Here is a 21,308-nt window from a genome sequence, read left to right as displayed (position 1 = left end):
GACGGGATGCCAAAAGTCGATCCGCTAAGCCCATCAGGCTGGCTTACAGATACACACCCGCCGAGAATGAACGCAAGAGAATGAGTGTGTGTGTGTTTGTGTGCGTGTGTGTGACAGGAAGAGGGAGAGAGGAAAGGGGGGTGGACACGGAGACGCCCATTACCCCACCCACACACACACACACACACACACACACACACACACACACAACCTCCCACCTTCACTGAGCACTCCTCAGCCAATCAGACAGAGGTTGACACGGCAACATGCTGCTCGTGCTCAGGGCAGATACAAGACCATACTCCTCCTCGAGGAAGGTCCGATCACCACCGCTTCATATCTGCCTGAGGGGCCCGATGCAGCCCAGATCTGGCAACTCATCTGGCACAGAAGTGGCCAGGGTCTGGCAACCCAGCCTAGAAGCTTATTGCATTGCATGGCCGAGGCGTGGGTAGGCTGTGCCTCCAGGTGCCAGAGAGTAGCTAGGCTCCCATCCAGGCTAGATCTGAGTCCCATAATGGGCAGAACCTGTGTGGAGCGTCAGGGTGGACAGGGAGGGTTGGAGGCAGAGGGAACCCTTTTCAGGCTTCTTTCCCCCGGGGGGCTGCATGGATGGAGGGAGGGAGAGACAGAGAGCAAATACACAACCAGACACACAGTGACTCACAAACAAATATCTTCCCTCCAGAACCAAAGAGCTCATTTAGCCCAGCCTTGCTTGTGCTGTCCCAAACACACACACACACACACACGCACACACACACACACACACACACACACACCCTAATGACCGAGATAAAACAAACATCTCCAGTGAAAAAACACCTACATAAACAAACACACAGCCCCACGGTCAGCTTGCTCTGAAATACTGCTCCAAGCACTGTGTGTGTGTGTGTGTGTATACCAGTGTTTCCCGTACATTGACTAATCGGTATAAGATCAAATCCTTGCATTGAGCAGCGCTTTTTATGCACGCAGCCTTTCCTTGCCCCGCCCGCTCTCTCTCGTAGCCGCTGTCCCTCCTCTGCATGTGCATTTAACAAAATGGGCTATTCACTATTGTTGAAGGATTGTTGTTGCCACATAGAAGCATTGCATAGAAGACGTCTGGCTAAATTACTATTAAATCCACTTAGCATCGTGACCATTTGTTCAAAACTGCTGCATTGAAGTTAACTCTGCTAAGGTCTTATCACAACATAGTAGGCTACATTGAGGAGACTAAACTAAGTTAAGTTATGTAATCAAGCAGTATCTCAAAGCTAACGTTAGAATACTGTTTGGATGTCGAATTTAGCATGCTTAGCCTACTTACAGCTACTTGTCAATTTCATTGAAGGGCTCATTTTATTGACTAGGACACTGAATGTTTGCAAAATCCCGATGTAAATGGAAAAGTGTTTTCCAAAATTCAAAAGTGCTTGTCCCAAGGAGAAGTATGAACCTTTATTTTAACTATGTAGAAAACATTATGAATTTTATCCACAAACCAGCAGCCTTTTAACAGTGTTACAATTGCAAGGGTTCCCTCACGAATGTCTTAAAGTGACAGGCACTCAATTAGACCTATACATTACCAAGATGATCTTAGTGTACACCCCCCCCCCCCCGTTGTCCAAGTCAGCTACCGCCACAAATTGAATCCAATTCTGTGGGAAACACTGTATACTCAATCTTCCAGTGTGACGCATATTTCCTGTCTATTTCCTCCCTAAGCTGGCCACACACACACACACACACACACACACACACACACACACAAACAGCAGACAAAATAGTCGCTCACCTCAGACTAGACTACCATACTCAGCCTCACACACACAAACACACATTCACCTTCACACTCAATCAGTCTCTTTCAAACCAGCAACTTCCCCTCCCCAAATTCGCTCCAGTGAGTGCTATGAAAAAGAAGAGCGTGTCCTGACGCAGGCAGACACACACACACACACACACACACACGTAAAGCATTTCTACAAATAAACACACGCTCTAGGCAGCATGCAAATGGCCCACTGTTGTCACTGGGAGAGAGACAACCCAAGACAATTCAGAGACTGTGCCAGTCTCACACACACACACAAACACACAATAAACCCAGGTACAGTAAAAGGACACTGCAATATGAGAAAACGAATGAATTGAAATCCAGTCAAAACACTGAATAGAATACTGAACACTGTCCATTCAGCTGACAAAATTAGCAAGGCCAAGAGTCATACACAACAGTTTGCCCAAAAAGTGTGTGTGTGTGTGTGTGTGTGTGTGTGTGTGTGTGTGTGTGTGTGTGTGTGTGTGTGTGTCTTCAAATAGGAGATTAGCCTCTTTCCCCAATGTGCCCTCTCTCCACTTGTGTGTGTTTGTGTGTGTCCTCTCAGCTGGGCTGGGGGTGTAAATTGCCATCTCGTTTTCTGCTTGAGGGCACTTTTAACACTTCTGGGCCAGCATGTGGTAAAGGTGGGGGCACAGAAAAGTGGGACTGAAATTGGTGTGTGTGTGTGTGTGTGTGTGTGTGTGTGTGTGGGGCTAATCTACAGGACAAAAGGAGGCCCTGGTTAAGATAATGAGCCATCAGGGCCGACCCTGCTGACAATGAAGTGGGCTGCAGGGCCGAGGGGGAGGGTAGATGGAGAGGGGAGGGAGAGGAGAGGAGAGGGGAGGGGGTGGAGAGGCCCTACGCCTCCTGGCAACACACACACGCACATCATCCACATAAGTCAGCCAACGGGTCATGCCGCAAAGACTTCTGGGAAGGAAGGGACCTCAGGGGATTTGACGAGTACTGGGAGAAAGGAAGGCAGGAGTACGAGCAAAAGAGAGATGGAATGAGGGACAAGCAAGTGTGAGTGTGTGTGTGTACACAATAGGCACGGCAACGTGTTGTGGGTTTGCATCTGATTAAATGAAACACAGCATTCAGTAGCAGAGAAGGGCACAGCTTTTTAGATATGGGATGTAAGAGAGACAGGCATGTGTGTGTGAGTGTGAGTGTACGTGTGTGAGTGAGTGTGAGTGTGTGTGTGTATAAGACAACAGAAGAGGGGGGATCTCACTGCTCATCTGGCAGCCGACACACTGACCCAGGACAGATGGCAAACAAACACGAACATACAGACACGGAGGAAAAGGGGGAAGGGCAGGGAACACACACACACTTTCGCACACACGCGTTCCCTTTGTGCTACTGAGACAAGGCAAAACGCCCATGCATTCACTACTACACACGCGTACACTCACGCAGATGGATGGGGACACAATGCACCGTGTGTGTGTGTGTGCGCGTGTGTGCTACACCATGAGTGTGCATCTGTATGCAAGGTTCAAAACATGAGCGTGCTCTCTGTCAGTCACACAAACACACACAAATTCAAGCCACTGGACGGCTGCCTCTTTGTGGGAGCACAATAGTGGCCTCGATCATGTCTTGGCCCACACACAAGCAGCACTCTCTGCCTAAACGGAGTAAAGCCTTTTCACTCACTCACACATACACGCACCTCTAATATAGTTGCAGCTTAAGGGCACTCCTCTCCAGTTCAACCTCTTACTTCTCCAGGGGAACTTCATCCAGAACAAGACATCTGCAACCTACAACAACATACATCAGATGTATTAGGTCAACAGGACAAATCTGAACAGCCAAGACATCCTGAACCCCCACACACACACACAAACACACACACTCCCTGCCTGCTTGAGCAATCATTAAGGGCAGATGAGGCAAAGGACACCAAAACTGAGTAGTTCTTTGCCTCCATAACACACCCAATTCCTTCAGCTGCCCACCTGCCTTTGTAGAGCGTTGCCTGCATCTGGCCCTGATGGTCTAGCAGCATCAGATTGGGGCACCCGGTCTCAAACACTGCCTTCTGGCTAGTTAGGACACCCCTGCTTCTCACCGCCATCAGAGCATCGGACCCCTGCCTTTGGTAGTGATCGGACCCTGGCAGGTCACAGATGCGGTAGCATCACATGAGGGTAGATCTTAGTCTGGTTCCTCTGAGCTACTTCTCTACTGCTCTACGAGACAGGAGCTGGTGCTGATCTGATGGCATCAGATCGGTTCAGAACACTGTGGCTCTACACAAAATAAATTTCCTTTGGCTCTATAGGCAGCAGAACCTTCTGGAACAGATGTCTGGACCAGGGGCCACATACACATCAGAACCTTCTAGAACAGATGGCTGAGTCAGGAGAGGGAGCCTAGCCAGCCGAGGGAGCCTAGCCAGCCAAAGGAGATGAGATGTGCTTTAGACAACAGAAGGTGATGGGGACAGGCTTTGAGACCACACTCGCACACTCTCTCTCTCTCTCTCTCTCTCTCTCTCTCACACACACACAAACACTCATAGAGCAGGAGGAGCCCAGAGTATCAGGAGACTACAAATCTTGAGACCATACTGGTAAAGAAGATGTGGATGCACGCACACACACACTACATATAGTACATATTGCACACACACACAGTACACATTGCACGCACACACTATAGATAGTACACATTGCACCGCACCACCCACCCACACACACACACACACACACACCTGAGGGCAGATTTGAGAGCAGCAGGTAGAAACATGGTCAAAAAAACATCACAATGGGGGCAGCAACAGGGAATCAGCCAATCAACGCAACCTGAGCGCACACACTCAATTAAGCTGGCAAGCAATGAGACCAAAGCTTGCTGCCCATCTCTGAGACACACACACACACAGTATTCATCTTCATATCGGCCTGGAACAGGGGTATAATGAGTGGCTGTGCCGGCAGTCGATAGGATAGCTGATCAGGCAGAGTATAACAGCGCTTGTATTAATCCTTTTAGTGCTCCCAATCAATGTTGTAAAGAAGCACAGACACACACAATCACAAGCATATTCACAAATGTTCAGACACACAAAATATGTGTGTGTTCAAACACAGAAATGCACAGCCCCTCTCCTTTTCACTCTCAATATCTCTCTCTCTCTCTTTCTCACACACACTAATCCTTTCGGTGTTCCAATCAATATGGTGAAGAAGATGACAGAACAAGGCCAGGGGAAAAAGGAAAAAAGACAAGTGTGGCGTGTTCTTCACTCCCACCACATCACCCCACCCCACCCTCCCCCACCCATCACACTACCCCACCCCACCCCACACACCACCACCACCACCACCCCCCCCCCCCCCCCACACCACCCCACACTACCCCACCCCCCACACACCACCACCACTACTGTTCCGTTGAGCTCTTTATTCTTCCTTTCAGGGAGCGGCGCATGCACCTACAACAGTGATTCTCAAACTTTTCACGGCAAGGAAACGTGGCTATGAAATATGTAGGTTTGTCCTACAATTACAAAAATCACTGTGTGTGTGTGTGTGACATGTTTATTTTGCCTCTGACCATCCCTGTGGCCCCCTGAGTGACCTGGTGAATATGAGGGCTATCTGGTCAGATGTACTCCATGAGAGGTCAAAGTAACACAAAGGGGGGGGGAGGGAGGGTTCGTTGGGGTGTCCATGATTGCTCTGTTGCTCCTCTTCTTCCATCCTCTACCCTCCCACCGGCCCCCTCCTGAGCCCTAAGGTTCTGCTCCCATCCTCCCTGCAGCTGCTGCTCCGTGTCTGACCCCCCAAAAGCACCCCACCGTGAGGTCACTGCTCCAGGCCAACTTAGGGTCCGTCGTAGTCACCCTACCCCCTCCTCTGCCACCCATGTGTCCCTGCACACCACACACACACACACACACACACACGTTCTGCCCTCTCCCCATGACTCCTGCCCCCAGTGCTCAGTCACTGCCCGACACACTTCTGCCCACAATGGCCACGCTCATCCTGCGTCAGTCAACAACCTCTTCTACATAAATCACTCGCTCCCCCTCTACGACGACACCCCCCATCTCATCACTTCAGCGTCTGTCTGCCAAACGGGCGCCTGTCTAACATGGGTTTGTGTGCAGAAAACCAGGGCCTCACACACGTGTGTATGCTGGGAATGGGACGGGACAGTGCTGGCCCCCACTATCCACTGATCAGATGATGGGGTGCTGGCCCCCACTATCCACTGATTAGATGATGGGGTGCTACCAATGACTAGAGAGCGATGGACAGCATACACCCTTTCAAAGGACAAGCCAAAATGGAAAAATGGCAGAAAAGTAATGAAAATGTTTAGTTCTGGGCGATTTCATGTTTAATAACCATACACTGGCTGGCTCCAAAAAGCCTTTAGGCTATGCAGATTCTGGCTCAAATTGTGCCAATATAACCATCTAATTTTGGCTTCCTTCTCTTCCTTCCTTCTCTGCTAGGCTAACTGAAATGACAGCGTGGAAGCCTATCGCAATCATCCCTGCTGTGTGCATTAATGACACATCAACAGTTGTGTATTATATTTTCTGTCTTCATCTCAGGCAGTGAGGAGGCCAAAAAAACAAAACCCAAGGACAGAAAGCATTCATAGGGAAACAGAAGGATGGATGGATAAATAGATGGATGCAGAGCCAGAGGGAGGGGTAGTGGGTAAAGCCAGTTTATCTTGCTGAAATATTCAGAGGCTGGCTCCTGTTACCTGCCTGGGCAGCAAGGTGCGGTGCGGACAGCCGAGGTCTGCTTACCAGCCGTTAACGTTAACTGTGCCATCAAGGAAAACCTGTTTTGAGCATGCGTGTCCATGTAAAGTAAATATGACCTTTGCTCCATAAACATTGCTGTGACGTACTGCTCGTGTGAAAATGTATTGGGCCGCGTTTGTGTGTAAGCGGTTTTGTGGGTGTGATCATGGCCAGACCTGCATGGTGCATGCTGAATTATTAATGGTGACTCTCCAGCTCTCCAGTAATCAAAAAGCATTAGCAAGCACTCCTCAGGACACACACACACACAGCATTTTACAGGACAGCATTGGCTCAGTCATCTGTGGTCTATCCCAGCATGCTCTTCAGGGTCAGGGATCGACAAGGCAGAGTCAAATACGCCCCGCCTCGCGCATGCTGAATGACCAACCATCAACCACCGACTGGGTGTGAATGACAGGCAATCAGTCCTGTTGAGAGCATCAACACTGAGGAGGATGCTGCGCCCAGAGCTCAGCTCCACCACCGTAAAGCCTTTTGCAGTCGGTGTCAGGCCACACTGACCTAAACACCAGAGATCGCTCAGGGGTGCTTAGGGGGACAGTAGTAGTATAGAGACAGACACAGACAGAGACACAGACAGAGACAACATGTTTGAGGTTTGGTGCCGATTAAGAGGCTCAAAGCTGAAAGCCCATTTTTAAAAGCCACTTAAGTCATTCAGTGTCAGACAGAATCCTGGAGAATGGTTGCTTAAGAATGTCTTAAGATTTTACTCAAAGTTTGTCTAAACAATGTTAAGGTCCCAAAACTAGCAACATTTTTGTTCAGTTCCATTTCTCCCGCTATTATACACTCAAAATGCATTCTCTTGGAAGCCATGTTTGGGCGCCATCAACATCTAAAAAGTAGGATTCCTAGTTGGACCAAACTTGTAGGATGAAAGCCAGACTTAGTATGACTTGACCATTAACAGTACTAAATGCCTAGCCTGACGAGCCAGACCCACATTAAAATGTAGGGTCTGGGCACTCACCGTTCGCAGTGCTCAGTCCGAGGGGCGGGATAATCGGTTGTCTTTCAAATTCCCTCTGCACGCAATAGGACAGCGCTACGAGTCCCATGCGATATCCATCTTATTTGTTTTTAAGTAGCAGGGAATTCAAGCCAAACCATTGCAACTCTGCCATCAATCATTATGTTAAGCCTGCCTAACTACTCTATACACGATTTGATTGGCCTGATAGAAGTTTAATTTTCCGAGCTCACAAGCCAACGGAGAGTTGCTAGACTAGCCCTGGCAGCAAATGTATTTTGCTGCCGCTAGGGTGCGTCTAGATTTCTAGGCTACTAAATGCCCATATGGCCTCAGATTCAGAACAAAAATAGTAATACCAATGGCATTATAAAGTAAATTGTTTTATCCCAAGTGGCATCAATCCATATTTTGTCTGCATTACTTTAATTAATTAATTAATTTTGTGTGAATACTTTAGGTCTGTAATTTGCATTTTGATGAACTAAAATGGTATACTGATTGCGGTCTGCTCAAAAATGTTATGGGTTCATACGTAGTGGAAAGGTGAAGCATGGTCCAAGTTTCATGAAAATTGACAGACAGATGGACATCGGGACGGACAGACAAACCACACTGAAAACATTTCCTCCAAGAGGAGGCTAAAAACAAAAAGTCATTCAGTGTGTTTTGGAAAGCTGCGTTGGGACTCTGGCCCCAGAGCTGTAAAAGTAGAAGGCTACAGAAAGAAAGTCAGCGGACGGAGCCGGCCCACGAGTCTCTCTGGTGGGTCATTAACACGCTGCTGTTCAGGATGTCACTGGGAGATGAGCGAACATTTGCATTAGCCAAGAAAAGCTAGCGGAAGACAGAGAGGAGGGCCGACAGAAAGAGAGCAACAAAAAGATCAAATGTGGTTAGCGTGACTTAAACGCATTATCGCACAAGAAAGTCCACTAATTGATGCCAACAGGAGTCTGTGTAGATACTTAGCACCAGTGTCCCTGATGTGCATCTATGGGGCACTAGTGGCATTATTTTAGCTGTAATGTTCCAGAATTCACGAAGGCTGATTATTAGGCTAAACCAATAAAATAAACAGAGGCTGACCAATCACACAAACTAATGGCTTTGTTACAATTTGTGAGGGCTTATAAACACAAAAAAAATGCTTAAATAAATATTTCCCAGGACTACCCAATCACTACATTACTTCTCCCTACCAAAGGGGCTGTGACCTAATCTAGATAAGAAATACAATGTCGATAGAAGACACACAAGGCACAAAGAGAGAAAGAACAACAAGAGGTAGCATAGGAAGAGGTGGGAGACAGGGTATGGGCATTGGTACATCTGAAATATGGTGCGGCTTACTGGGTCAGCTAGTGTGCATGTCTGTTTGCAGAATATTAGGTCAGTGAGAGTGTTGAGTCAGAGGTCAGGGAGTGTTGAGTGCTTGTGTGCCAGGGTGTGTGTGTGTGTGGGGAGGGGTATTTGTGTAAAAATTGGACCTAACTGGCTGGGCCTGGTTGGTGCACATGCAAGTGTGTGTGTGGCATGCTAGCAAGTTAGTCTGATTTCCCCCATCTCATCTCCTGAGCTCAGGAATGCCGGAGTAAAGAAGCATACACAGACAGCAGAGGTGGAGGAGGTCACACACTCAATCACCCACAGACTCACTTAAGCTCTCTTCAGCTCAGGCAGGGGGCATGCATGTGTACACACACACACACACACACACACACACACACACACACACACACACACACACACACACACACACATACCATTTGTCATCGGAGTGGTATGACCTATAATGAAAACCCTAGGTATTCCAAGCTCCTCCTGCAGATAAAAATGTCCTTAAGCAACACAAACTGAACCTTGGCTACCATAACCATACCATAATGGGCTGATGTTGAGGAGCTGTTAGGCTCAGAAAACACAGAAGAGACTAAGCATAAACCCACAGAGTTCTCAGTATGCTTGAAGCCTTAGAACAACGATTGCCTTCAAGCAGATTGCCTTCATCTATAGAGGCCAGTCAATGCAGTCAATCATAAAGGGTTACATGAAATAAACTACAGGGGTCTACAGCACAATCGTTTATCTGGTCTATTAACAGCTTCTAGGATAAGGAGAAACCTTGTGTCTGGTCCTAAAAACAACTGAACATCTGCTGTAACATTCTTAACATATTATTCTTGAATCTTGAGATGCTTATGATCTTTAATGTTCATATCCTTATACATCACCTATGGCTTTGGCAACCTACATAAAATAGCAATGCTGTTCGATCATCATGTGAACAGAGCTTCAGGCAAATCCAAATCCATGAGTGGAAGGGGAAAAAAAAAAAAAAGGAGAGAAACTGGGAGAAGACGGAAGCAGAGGCTTGTTATCCATTACGACCCTGGAACCCTTGTAAGAGAATTCCAAGGGTTTCCATGACAACAGCGGAGTGATGGCACATATGATGCACGGGAAGAGTGCCTTCCATCACGTGCTGAAGAGAGGGAGGAGAAAGGGAATGAGAGGGAGAGAGAAGAAAGTGTGTGAGAAAAACAGAGAGAGAGAGAGAGAGAGAGAGAGAGAGAGAGAGAGTTGGGAAAGTGGGCCACATGAAGAGCGCCATAATGAGTTCACTTGAGACACCTCACCACCCCACCTCCCTGCCAGCCGTACGCACACACACACACACACACACTTCATTCTTCTCACCCCCCAGCGGCAGAGCAGTCCTATTTGGCTATACATTTCCCAGGGGGTCCCGTGCGGTAGCACTGGCTGTCACAGTCCATCCTCGGGGCCTCTGTCCCTGCCGGGCAGTCCAGTACAGTCCCTGCCTCAGGGGTGCAGCGGACTCGGGGACAGAAGGTGACAGGGTCCTGCGTACAGGTCAGAGAGAAGCCATGCAGGCCTAACAGCTCTGAGCATCTGAGATCCACAGTGTATGGGATACAGGAGAGGACCGGTAGGCCAGGGGAGTGTGGAGTGGGAGGGGTGGAAGGGGCAGACTGGCACTTCTGAGGGAGAGAGATGACAGTTCAGTTGCATTTCATCAGCTGCCATGTTGGTCCCACTAGAAAACAGAGTTGCAATGAAGTCTTAGTCAGCAAATTTTAGGTGGAGGCAGGGATGTCACACACACACACACACACACACACACACCACACCTCTGACCCTGTGACCTCTGAGCTGCTGGGTGTCCAGGGCCTGTCACACACTCTCAGCCTCTGTGTCTGCTACACTGCCCAACCGGGAGCTCTGCCGCCATGGTTAGCTCTCAGGCCACCAACGACGACACCACCACCACCACCGCTGCCCATCCGGATGACAGCGATGGAGCTTACCCTGGAGCACCGCAGTGCTGTTCTCTCTTATTGGCAAAACCTAGGCCAGACCATCCATGTCCATGTCTGAGTCTTCACTCTTCACTCTTCACTTTATTCCTCCTCACTCTCCATCCCTGCCTCCCTCCTCCAGAGAAGGCCTGAGACCATTTCTCTTAGCAGAGTGGAACTAGAAAGACAAATGTTCCCCTCTCCGTTTGGCCATCCTTTCTTTCCGTCTCTCTCGCTCTTGCTCTGTTCGTCTGGAACAGATATCGGTTCGAGGTGACCCAGGCTGAAATCAATAGCTACTCCTTCAATTAGTCAGAGACACATGAGGTGGGACCGTAAGGTGAGCTTCCCCTGCTTGCCAGCCTGCCAAACAGCCATCTGTTCAAAACAAATGCAATGTCCTGGTTTCAGATGAGTGTGTGTGTTTGTGTGTCACAAGGCTAAATATGCCCACTGACGTAATCATACCTAAGCTTATAGACCTCTATCAAAGACAGTACCAATTTGTTACTCTGACCATCAAGACCCCAAACACACAGACATGAATTCAAAATGAGACCCAAGATCGCAAACCGTACCAAGGGTTTCAAACTATTAAAATGACTGAATATCACTACATACATCTGCTTGGTGAATGCCAAGGAGTTTCAGACCTTTTTGTGTTTGTTGAAACACTGACCCCTGAAAACCAATCAGGTGGCCTAAATTGATCTGGGCTCACCAGTCAGGAAAACAAACCTAGCGGCAAAGCCACTTCACAGCAATTGAATGATTCAATGAGGCCATGTCCACACCAGCTCGGATTCGCTTGTATCGGACACACTTTTGTTACGATTTGCCCCCCCCCTATGTATTCGAGCCAGCAGAGTGGAGCAGTTTGGATCCGCTTGCGACCCTGAACTCGTTTTGTGCCGGAGCCATATCGGACGAATGTGGAAGGTGGGTTGCAGAAACCATCTGAAAAGAAATTACGCACAAGCGAGAGATAACACACACATGACAACACAGTGGGGTCTGACCCAGTTTCCAGTTTCCTCTCTACTCCACTCCCCCTCCTCCAAAAAGAAGGGCAAAAAAAGATGAATAAAACAAGAGAAAAAAGGAAGATACACATTACCAATACACACTGTGTGTGTGTCTGCTGATTTGGTTACACAATACACTCCACTTCCAGCTTAATTTTGTCCCTAGACTGGTGACCTGGGTGAGCAAGCTTATCCTGGCTTGTTGGCACTGGCTGCAATGCGGTCAATGTCCAAGGTAGCCCTATATGGTAGCTGGCCATAGCCCAACCCCTCCTCCACACATGTGCCTGCTTGCCCTCTTAGTGAAATGCAACAGTGCCAGCCTGACACCAACACACAGAATCTCGCTCTCGCTCTCAAACACACACACACACACACACAGAGAGAGCCAAGTTGCTTTGTGTCATCAGATTGCAGAGTGGATGCCCTACATGTGTGCATCTGTCTATGACGTACCTAGCTTGGCTCCCACAACAGCACCACTGAGAACTGACACCGATTGTCCTAGCAGAGACAGACACAGCAATACACTGCCAGTGTGCAACAAAGGCACAGACATCAGAGATAGAGATAGAGAAAGAGATAGACAGAGATAGAGAGAGAGCTGGAGCAGAGGGGGGAGAAGGAGACAGAAGGATCAAGTCATCCCTCTAGCCCAGGGGTTCTCAAACTTTTGTGGGCCGGGGACCCCTCGTGGAGTGGAAAATTCTCCAAGGACCCCTCATAATCGCAACACATAAAACTTAAGATAATCATATATAGCCTTTTTTCTGTTAGATGCGTATGTCATGTATTGTGCCAATACCACAATAGTAATGTTAGCAAACTTTGACAGTATGTAGGATTTTTCAAGGATTGTCGTTTCTTTGTCAAATGTAGGCCTATTGTGTTGAATGCATAGTGTTTGTTTCACATAACTTTCATTTTGTTGGCGGCTAACTAATAGTAAAGTGTTTTGACGTATTGATGTAACGTATCAGCAGATCAATTGGGCAAATACTGGTACTGTAGCATTTTTCGACAATTTCATATTTTTTAGCAAACTTTGTCAGGGACCCCCTGACAATGTGCTGCAGACCCCACTTTGAGAACCAATGCTCTAGCCTCAAGTTCTACCTTTTCTCCCTCTCTAATCGTCATTCTACCTTTTCTCCCTCTCTATTTGTCATTCTACCTTTTCTCCCTCTCTATTTGTCATTCTTCCACATTAGTGAGGGAGGGAGGGAGGGGAAAAATAAATGTGTCAGTCCATCAAACTTTTACTTCCATCTTTTCTGTAGGTCCCAGAGCACATTTAGGCAGGCCAGATGCCTTTCTGTTCCCAGCCCAATCGAAAGACAAGGGCCCAGAGGACACTATTACGCTTATACCAGTTTGCCTTCTCATCAGCGCTGCAGTACACAAACGTGTGTGTGTGTGTGTGTGTGTGTGTGTGTGTGTGTGTGTGAGTGAGATAATGCACACATGACAGCACATGGCTTTGACAGTGGACAGTGATTCCAAGGCAATCCCATAAGCGCTTAAAGAGAGAGGGGAGACATGCTGGAGATCGATACTGAACTGGGCCGCTCATGAAAGCTCAACAAACCACAAACCTGATTAGGTGTGTGCTATGTGGTCACACTTAAGGCACTAAGAGCGTTTAAAAAAGGCAAAAATTATCAATTGCATTCGGTCAGGCTGAGATGCAGGTAGGTTTTTGTCCACGGCAAGGGTTGTGTCTGGAAAGTGTTTTGGAATGGGAAGGCAAGAGCTTCAGACACGGGCGGTGTATGTGTGCGGATCTGGATTCTCCTGTCACTCGTGACATCACCTAAACCTGCCCAAATTTAATAAGGGGTATTTTTTAGGCAAGTCGGGGTTGACAAAAACTGAATTAAATTGGTGTTAAACAGTACTACAATGTTACCTGGGTAAGCCAGTTACCTAGCTTGTTAGTACAGGCAACAGGCAAACACTTCCCTAGACCACACCACTCTAGTGATGGAGTCTTGCCATTGCAAACCTTCTGCTCCTTTTCACTCATTACTAGCCATGTTTACATAAAATTGCAATAAATGTTAAAATAGGCCTATGGTCCGGAAAAATGAGGCTGTGTCTCCACTGACTGGAAGATCGATTGGGTGTGACACATTCATGGGGCTGTGAGTCAACACTCATTCTGAAAACAGCAACTGGCGTGTCCCAAAGCACCGCCAAGTGAACTTGACACACCTTGAACTTCAGCTAGCATGTAACAGTGGTCCCTCAACACCCTGACATCCCAGTACCAACCAGACATCCATCAATCCTCCTTAGTGTCGCGTCCCAGGTTAGTAATGAAATCACATTTCACAGAGACATAGGTTGCCAACACAGGGCAGTCATGCTATTACATCAAGAACAAGAATGGACAAGCACCAGCAACAATGACTTGCAGGTCTGTTTGATGCTCCTGGAATGCGCAAAAAAGGAAGCAAAAAAGGAAGGAATGAGAAAGAGACAGTGTGCATAAAAGAAAAGGAAAGGGCAGAGAATGACAGGCTGAACGGGAAAAAAAAAATTGATTGATGTAGCCTAACCCAAAAGAGAAATAAGGACAGAGCGGGAGACACGGAAAGAGTCTGCGCTGGTATCATTTAAATGCAAATGGGAGCCAGGACACTAATGGAGCTGCATGCCGGGCTTCATTTATAAATACGAGCGCCTTGCGGAAAGAAATAAAACTACTCGTGCCGCACCATTACTCACGCAATGCAGGCTTGTGTGTATTTCAATTGCGGCCCCCTCATCGATTTCACCAACAACATGCTCGTCAGGCACACTAAACTACTAGGAAGTCTTTAGCTACTCCAATCATGGCAACAAATAAATAACACAAAAGACAACTGGGTCTAGGGCCAGTCAAGTCAGCTTATGTAGGGCATTCAAGCTAATGGAGTGAGATCAAAGCGAAATAAAAAGACAATACCATGTGTATGGATATCATTCCATGTTGCCTTGGGGATAGAAGGCCTAATCAAAACAGCAGCTAGTATGAGTAATTTCACACTAAGGTCCAAGCAGGACAGACAAAGTAGGCACCCATTATAAAATCTCAAGTGAAGTCAGTAAGGGAGTTTTTTCCAGGCCAGCTCTACATTTTGGGCTCTAGTCCTCTACGAGCATGTATTGTTACGGTGTGTGAAAGGTTGGTTTCCCGGCACTTGAAGATGTGCCCTCTGTTACCTGAGGGTTTTGCAGACTTCTCAGCACAGTTGGTTGGAAGGGTGTGTGTGGTGGGGTGGGGGGGTCTGTCTGTCTGTGTGTGTGTGTGTGTGTGTGTGTGTGTGTGTGTGCTGTGCTGTGCTGTGCTGTGCTGTGTGTGTTCTGCTGAGCTGGCGTCCCCCTACTGTGCCTGACAACAGCAGATCAACACAGCATGCCTGAGCACTGATCAGAGAGAGAGGAGGGAGAAAAAGAAAGAAAGAAAGAAAATGCCCAAAAGTGGTCTGCTAAGCAGTCGGAAAACAACTACAAATATCCGCAGATTTTGAAATAAAGGGGAGGAAAGATCAAAGGAAATACATTCCCTGCATACATTTTGTTGCATCACATCGGAGCAAATATATACGCCCCGAATAAGTAAGCCCAAACAAACATGTTTAACAAACCTCTGCAAAACAACAGCTACAACACAGCCAAACTCTTGCAGACATCTTGACTTCCTTCAACTCCACATGACTAGGCTAATATACTCCACACCCATCTCACTGATCTGCCAAAAGGATTTTAAAAAAAAACAAGAGAGAAAGATTTGAAGATGGCCCAAATCAAGTTGGAGTAGATCGATCCCATGTGTTTGTTTAAGGTGTGTTTGTTTGTTTGTGTGAGTGAGTGAGTGAGTGAGTGAGTGAGTGAGTGAGTGAGTGAGTGAGTGAGTGAGTGAGTGAGTGAGTGAGTGAGTGAGTGAGTGAGTGAGTGAGTGAGTGATGGTGGGGGGCCATCAGTGGGGGGGGGGGGGGGGTTTTCATAGCTCAGGTTTATTGCCGCTGTGACAGTCAGAAATGAAAGGACGAGAGAGGGGGCAATTAAGCAAAGCATTTCTAGCAAGACAAACACAAGGGAAGCAACCAGAGAGAGTGAAATGCTGAGGACAGGATGGATGATTGATTGTTTCCATGGAATCAACAGAGAGATGCACACAAGCCCCCTTTCCTAATGATCTCGCATGCGCACACACTGACCAAAACTGCCCACAACCAAACACCTCTTCTCTGACTAGTTGGCCTGATCATAGGGTGCCACATACTAGGGCTGCACAATTATCACCATCGCAATCCTAATCACAATTTAAACCAACGCAATTACCTAATCGCAAAAGCTACAAATGATCGTGCACAGTTAATTTTGTCACATTTCTATATTTATTTCATCCTCCTTCACTACATTCACTTCACTTTCACATTTTTATATATGCGTAGTGTATGAGGGGCACAGAAATTCTGATTGGTGAGCTTCATAATCGGTCGGGGTGCTGTGCTTCTTGTGCACCAGGCGTGCTCACCAATCAGGGGTGGCACAAATTAGAGACATTTGGAATATTGAACTGAATTGATTAATTAACATTCAAAAATCATATTGCAAAAATCAGTCAGAAAAATTGCAATTAGATATTTTCCCCAAATCGTGCAGCCCTACCACATACTATACCACCCCCACAACCTGAACAGAGCCATCCATCACAAATCACCCACTGGCCATACCAAATAGGGCAAATTAAAATGGGGGCTCACCACAGGGCACCTGGACCCCCCTACCTCTCCCCACCCCAACCACCACCAGTGGCCAGCTGCTGCCAGCCCTGACCGGCCTGGTCTCCGGCAGCTGAGCCCACTATCAGCCCTGGCTGTGGATCTGCCCCATCTGCGGCTGGACTAGACTGGGCTGGGCTTTATCGTTGTAGAGCTCCACAACAAAAGGAGAGGAAGCCTCCAGTCATCCCCCAAAGGGCAAACAATGCCCGTGCCCCAGCTGCCAGGGGGACACACACGCCAGAGGTCCATTTGACAAAAGGCAAGCCCTCGCTGCCTGATTAAAATGCCATGTGAAATGCTGGAGAGGATACAGTAGCTAATTACACACAATCAGTTCAGCATATCAAATGCCCAGATGCCTCACTTTGTTCAGGTGATGCCGTGCGTACTTTCTCAGCAATAAGTGACTATTGCAGTATTAGGAGATTTCATCTACACTCCTGCTTGAGTTGTTGAAATGCTGTAGATCATTGTGTGAGAGAAAAAACAATAGCAGAAATTCAAAACCCAGACTTGGAAATCCAACCCAGGAGCTCATCCTATATTTAAGTGACACCGTGCTATAGGCTACATTCCCAGATTTTCACATGGGTCTGCCTGTGGGGTATCCACTCTGCCTGCCGAGTGTTGCTGGCACCAGCAGCCGGGAATGGAACACATAAAAACGCGAAGCTACTGTGAACTGGAGGGAGTCCACAACATGGCCAGGCAGAGGGTTCAAGGGAAGAGTGCCGCCATGCCAGCGCAGGAAGGAAACTACAGCAAAGTCTTCCTTTGTAAGATAGAACTGTAAGAACTGTAAGCTCTCAGAGAAAGAGAGAGAGAGAGAGAGAGAGAGAGAGAGAGAGAGAGAGAGAGAGATTGAGAGAGAATCTGTCAGAGCCCTGGATGCTGGGGAACATTTGCATTTTGATGAAGTCCTAATATGCCAAAGGTCCATCCATAAAATTGTCAAGCACTTATCTTCAAAGTTGAAAAACAAATTGGAATTGGGGAGAGAGCAGACTCAGACACAGTAACTTACACAGCAGTTGGCCCTTTTGATTTCTGATGGTCTGGCTCTAAACGTTTTCGGAAGGCCATGAGTACGACGTGGGCAACTGAGGCAAATAAAGTCAAAATAGGAACATTTGCTACCTTTTTACCCTCCTCATGGTTGGCTGATGTGATGATCAACATGGCCCTACACCAGACCTGCAGGATTACCATATGCTGGTGACTTGCAATTTCACTAATTTAAACACACAAATCTGGACGGATGTTATCATCAATGGGACACCACCGGAGACGAATGGTCAAATAAAAAGGCTAAAAACATTCACGAACACGAACATTCAGCAAGACGTGGGTTTTCCCAAAAGAAACAGATGGACACGTCGTTCAAAAATAGCCATGGTCCAGAGGCCACAACAAGAATGTTGAGTAAGCTAAGTGAAAACACAGCCCTTTTGTCGTACAGTTTAGGGCAGCGCTATAGCTAACGTTACTGAAGTTATACCAAACCTATCGCTAGGTTGATAACACACGTCGCATTTCATACCGTGTTCCCAGAGGTGGTAACGCATAGCGCAATATAAGCAAAAATAAAAAAAGCTAATTTCATTTTAGGCTTCGGTATTTCACACAAGATGACCGTGTGGTGACCGTGGTAGGTTTTTATCAGTTTGCATGGATAAATAAGGCAACAAAGTGTATAGAACTGCACTTCACACAAAAGCTGCGGGAATAGCCAGTGTAACAGGGTGTTCGCTGGCTAGCTGGATTAGCTTGCGCGAAACACGAGTTAGGTTTGGCTTTCTGGAGAAAAAGAATGTCGGTCCTATTCAAAACCAGTATAAAGCACAATATTCGACTATAAAATACAGTTAAGTACAGTTGTCACACTGGGAAAGAAAACAAATAAAGCTGAATTGTCAAAGATGCGTAACCAAGACCAGTATCATAACATGTAGCACTCACCTTCAGGAAGTTAACTTGTTTCAAAGGAACTGATGTTTCTGTGGTGAAAATGATATATCCTCAAACTAAACATCAGCTATGTTATTTCTGATGTGTGGAAATGTATTTCAAGCAAAAAGGTATCTTTCAAGGCGGCCGCACAACGAACGCTTAACGTTACAGCGAATTACCCCGTCGTCGCGTTTGTTTCTTTGTTGCCTGCTTCAGCAAGGCAACCCTATCCGAGCGTACTGTTCACTTTTCCGTGTTAAAGCTGATTGGACGATTGGAGTGCATGGGAGAGGACGGCCACGGTGGTGTGGAAAGAGCGGGGCTTAACTGATTAGGCCCTGTCGCTGACCCCGTCTGCACGTTTCTGTAATATGAGATCATGGACATGGGCCACACGGGCAGAAAAATGAGACAAGAGAAATACATTAATTCATATATTTTCGTAGCCTACATGCCTTCTGAAACAATGTTGAATTAATACAACCAGTATTTCATGGTTTCTCAAAGTAGCCTAGGCTGGCGAAAAGATTGTTTCACACTGTTTTAAATAAAATATGGTCAAATTAATAGACTAAAAGTAAAGATGTAGCCTTGCATGTAGATTTATGTATAGAGATACAGGCTATATGTAAAACAAACTCTTAATGTTATTCTACTTCACGCATTTAAGCAGCAGATCTGGCCAGTGTTTGTCCCTCTCTTCTAACACCGCGTTGTTCATTGTGTAACCTATTTGTTAGTTTTTCATAGTAGTAGCATAGGTTAGGCTACTTCTAAAAAGTTTATTTGTAGTGCTACTATTCATATATTTTATATTAATTGCGCCTATACCTGATGACTGACTACCTCAAAAGAATGTTAATGCGCAAAACAGAATCCTATGGCACGATGCAAGGAAAGACCAACGGTACATTTGGACATAAGTGAAATGAATGGCGACGAATAGGTATTGAACAGGGTCGTTCAATCAGGTGTATGGGTAGACAGGTCCATTTTTTTTTTTTAATCTTGAATTAATTATGCTAACAGTTGGGCCTGATCTCTAGCCTATCTGCCAAATGTTGACTGTTGTGCCGCGGCATTATCTTCTGAACAATGCTGACACCTTGAGGTGGATAGTTAACATTACAACGTGGAGGTCTTGCATGTAAGCTTTGTATGAACATGATTGTGTTTGCAGACAAAGAGAGCAGTACAAAGAATATTTTTAGTATTTTTTTTTTTTTTTTTAATTTTTATTATTATTTAGTTGATTTTTTTTTTTTTTTTGTACAAAAGGAGGTATAACACATAGCCAGCTAAGAATAGGCCACATTTTAAGGTGTAAAAAAGCCCAAACAAAACAAAATCAGAACTTAATGGAGGAAGGATAAATAAAACATTCAACAGAAATTATCAATGCATTAGTGTTGAGTGATCTGGTGCTTGGGACACCATAACCTCCCCAGAGCATTTCATCACCAAAAAACGGGTTCAAGAATGGTGAAATGAGACAAAAAGACCCATAAGCTCCCTAAGCACCCATCATCACCTCCAGAGCTCCCATCATCTTGGTGTCAATTGATTTTTATTATATTCAGCAACTGCAACAAACATTCTTCAAACATGCCTTGGTGGACTCCAGTTGGCGGGATTTATTTTAACAGTTGTCAGCTCTGCTGTGTAATGCCTGCAGTTAGCAAGCCAAATCTGGGCCGACCGTGTCAAGAATAATGAATACAAGCTTAAGAGATGTTTGCCATCCCTATGGCCACCTTGCTTTTGCTTTATAATGCCAAGAGGGCATGGGCTATTCCACAGTTGACTGGCTGTGGTGGTGTCTGCATCTGGCAACCTGTGCAGCCCACAGTGGGACCCTCCTCTCCAGGCTCACTTGGCTCATGGCTGCACACAGCAGTATTTGTTTTCCACATGGGTTGGTTAGAGAAAGGTAGCATTTAATGTTTCTCACATTCTAATAAAGATACATTTATTTATTTTTTGCCACCTTTGAGTGTACTGAACAGAACTGCTTTGGTGGTTAAATATGGCCTGTCCGTTTCGGCTAACTTATCAAAGAGCCTGAATAAGTGCAACTCTGGAAATTGCCTTTGAGGAATTTGTCATTGTTAATAAATACAGTATGATAGTGTAAGATATAGTATTTGCACTGAGACAAGTGCTCAATGTTGAGTTGAATGTTGTCACATAATACCACACTGTTCAGAGGGATGACTAGCCCCTTACAGTATACACTACAGAGCCATGTAGGCTAATAGCAGCTGCAGGAAGTCCCACACGGAGTCTGTAGCACCTGTCAGAATCTGAAGGGACAGATGAGTACCGTATGCTGATAATGACAACATAAAAAACATGGAATTCAAGCGTTCACAGTTCAGTGGAGGGAGACTCATGTTCAACCCAAATACTACCGAAGCAAGTTCATGATCTGAGCTCGCTACTTGCATAAGGAGAGACACATTCACTGTGACATCTACCCCGAGTGAGGACTGTGGTCAAATGGCCTTGTAGAGAGAAAATTCTCACAACTCACACGTTACTGAGGAGGACCAAAAGCTGGCTGGTTAGAGAATGACAAAAATAACTCTATAGTCTGTTTTGACACAGAATGATGAAATTGAAGAAACAGGAAA

General features: G+C 46.4%; 1 protein-coding gene across 3 annotated transcripts in view; it reads right to left on the bottom strand.

The window, feature by feature from the left end:
• Positions 1-19,048, bottom strand: part of spsb4a (splA/ryanodine receptor domain and SOCS box containing 4a) — a 61,553-nt gene extending 42,505 nt beyond the window's left edge. The window contains exons 1-2 of one of the 3 annotated variants that reach the window (XM_048245291.1): positions 18,685-19,047; positions 3,501-3,591 (exon numbers count right to left, since the gene is read on the bottom strand). The gene's annotated coding sequence lies outside the window, so the exon portion shown is untranslated. Of the gene's footprint in view, positions 1-3,500; positions 3,592-10,302; positions 12,598-18,684 lie in introns of those variants that run through there. The other 2 variants (XM_048245299.1, XM_048245318.1) reach the window with 2 other exon arrangements.
• Positions 19,049-21,308: the final 2,260 nt, after the last annotated feature.

This window comes from Alosa alosa, chromosome 1 (genome assembly GCF_017589495.1).
Source record: "Alosa alosa isolate M-15738 ecotype Scorff River chromosome 1, AALO_Geno_1.1, whole genome shotgun sequence".
NCBI lineage: Eukaryota > Metazoa > Chordata > Actinopteri > Clupeiformes > Clupeidae > Alosa > Alosa alosa.
This window is presented reverse-complemented; position numbering and strand designations above follow the sequence as displayed.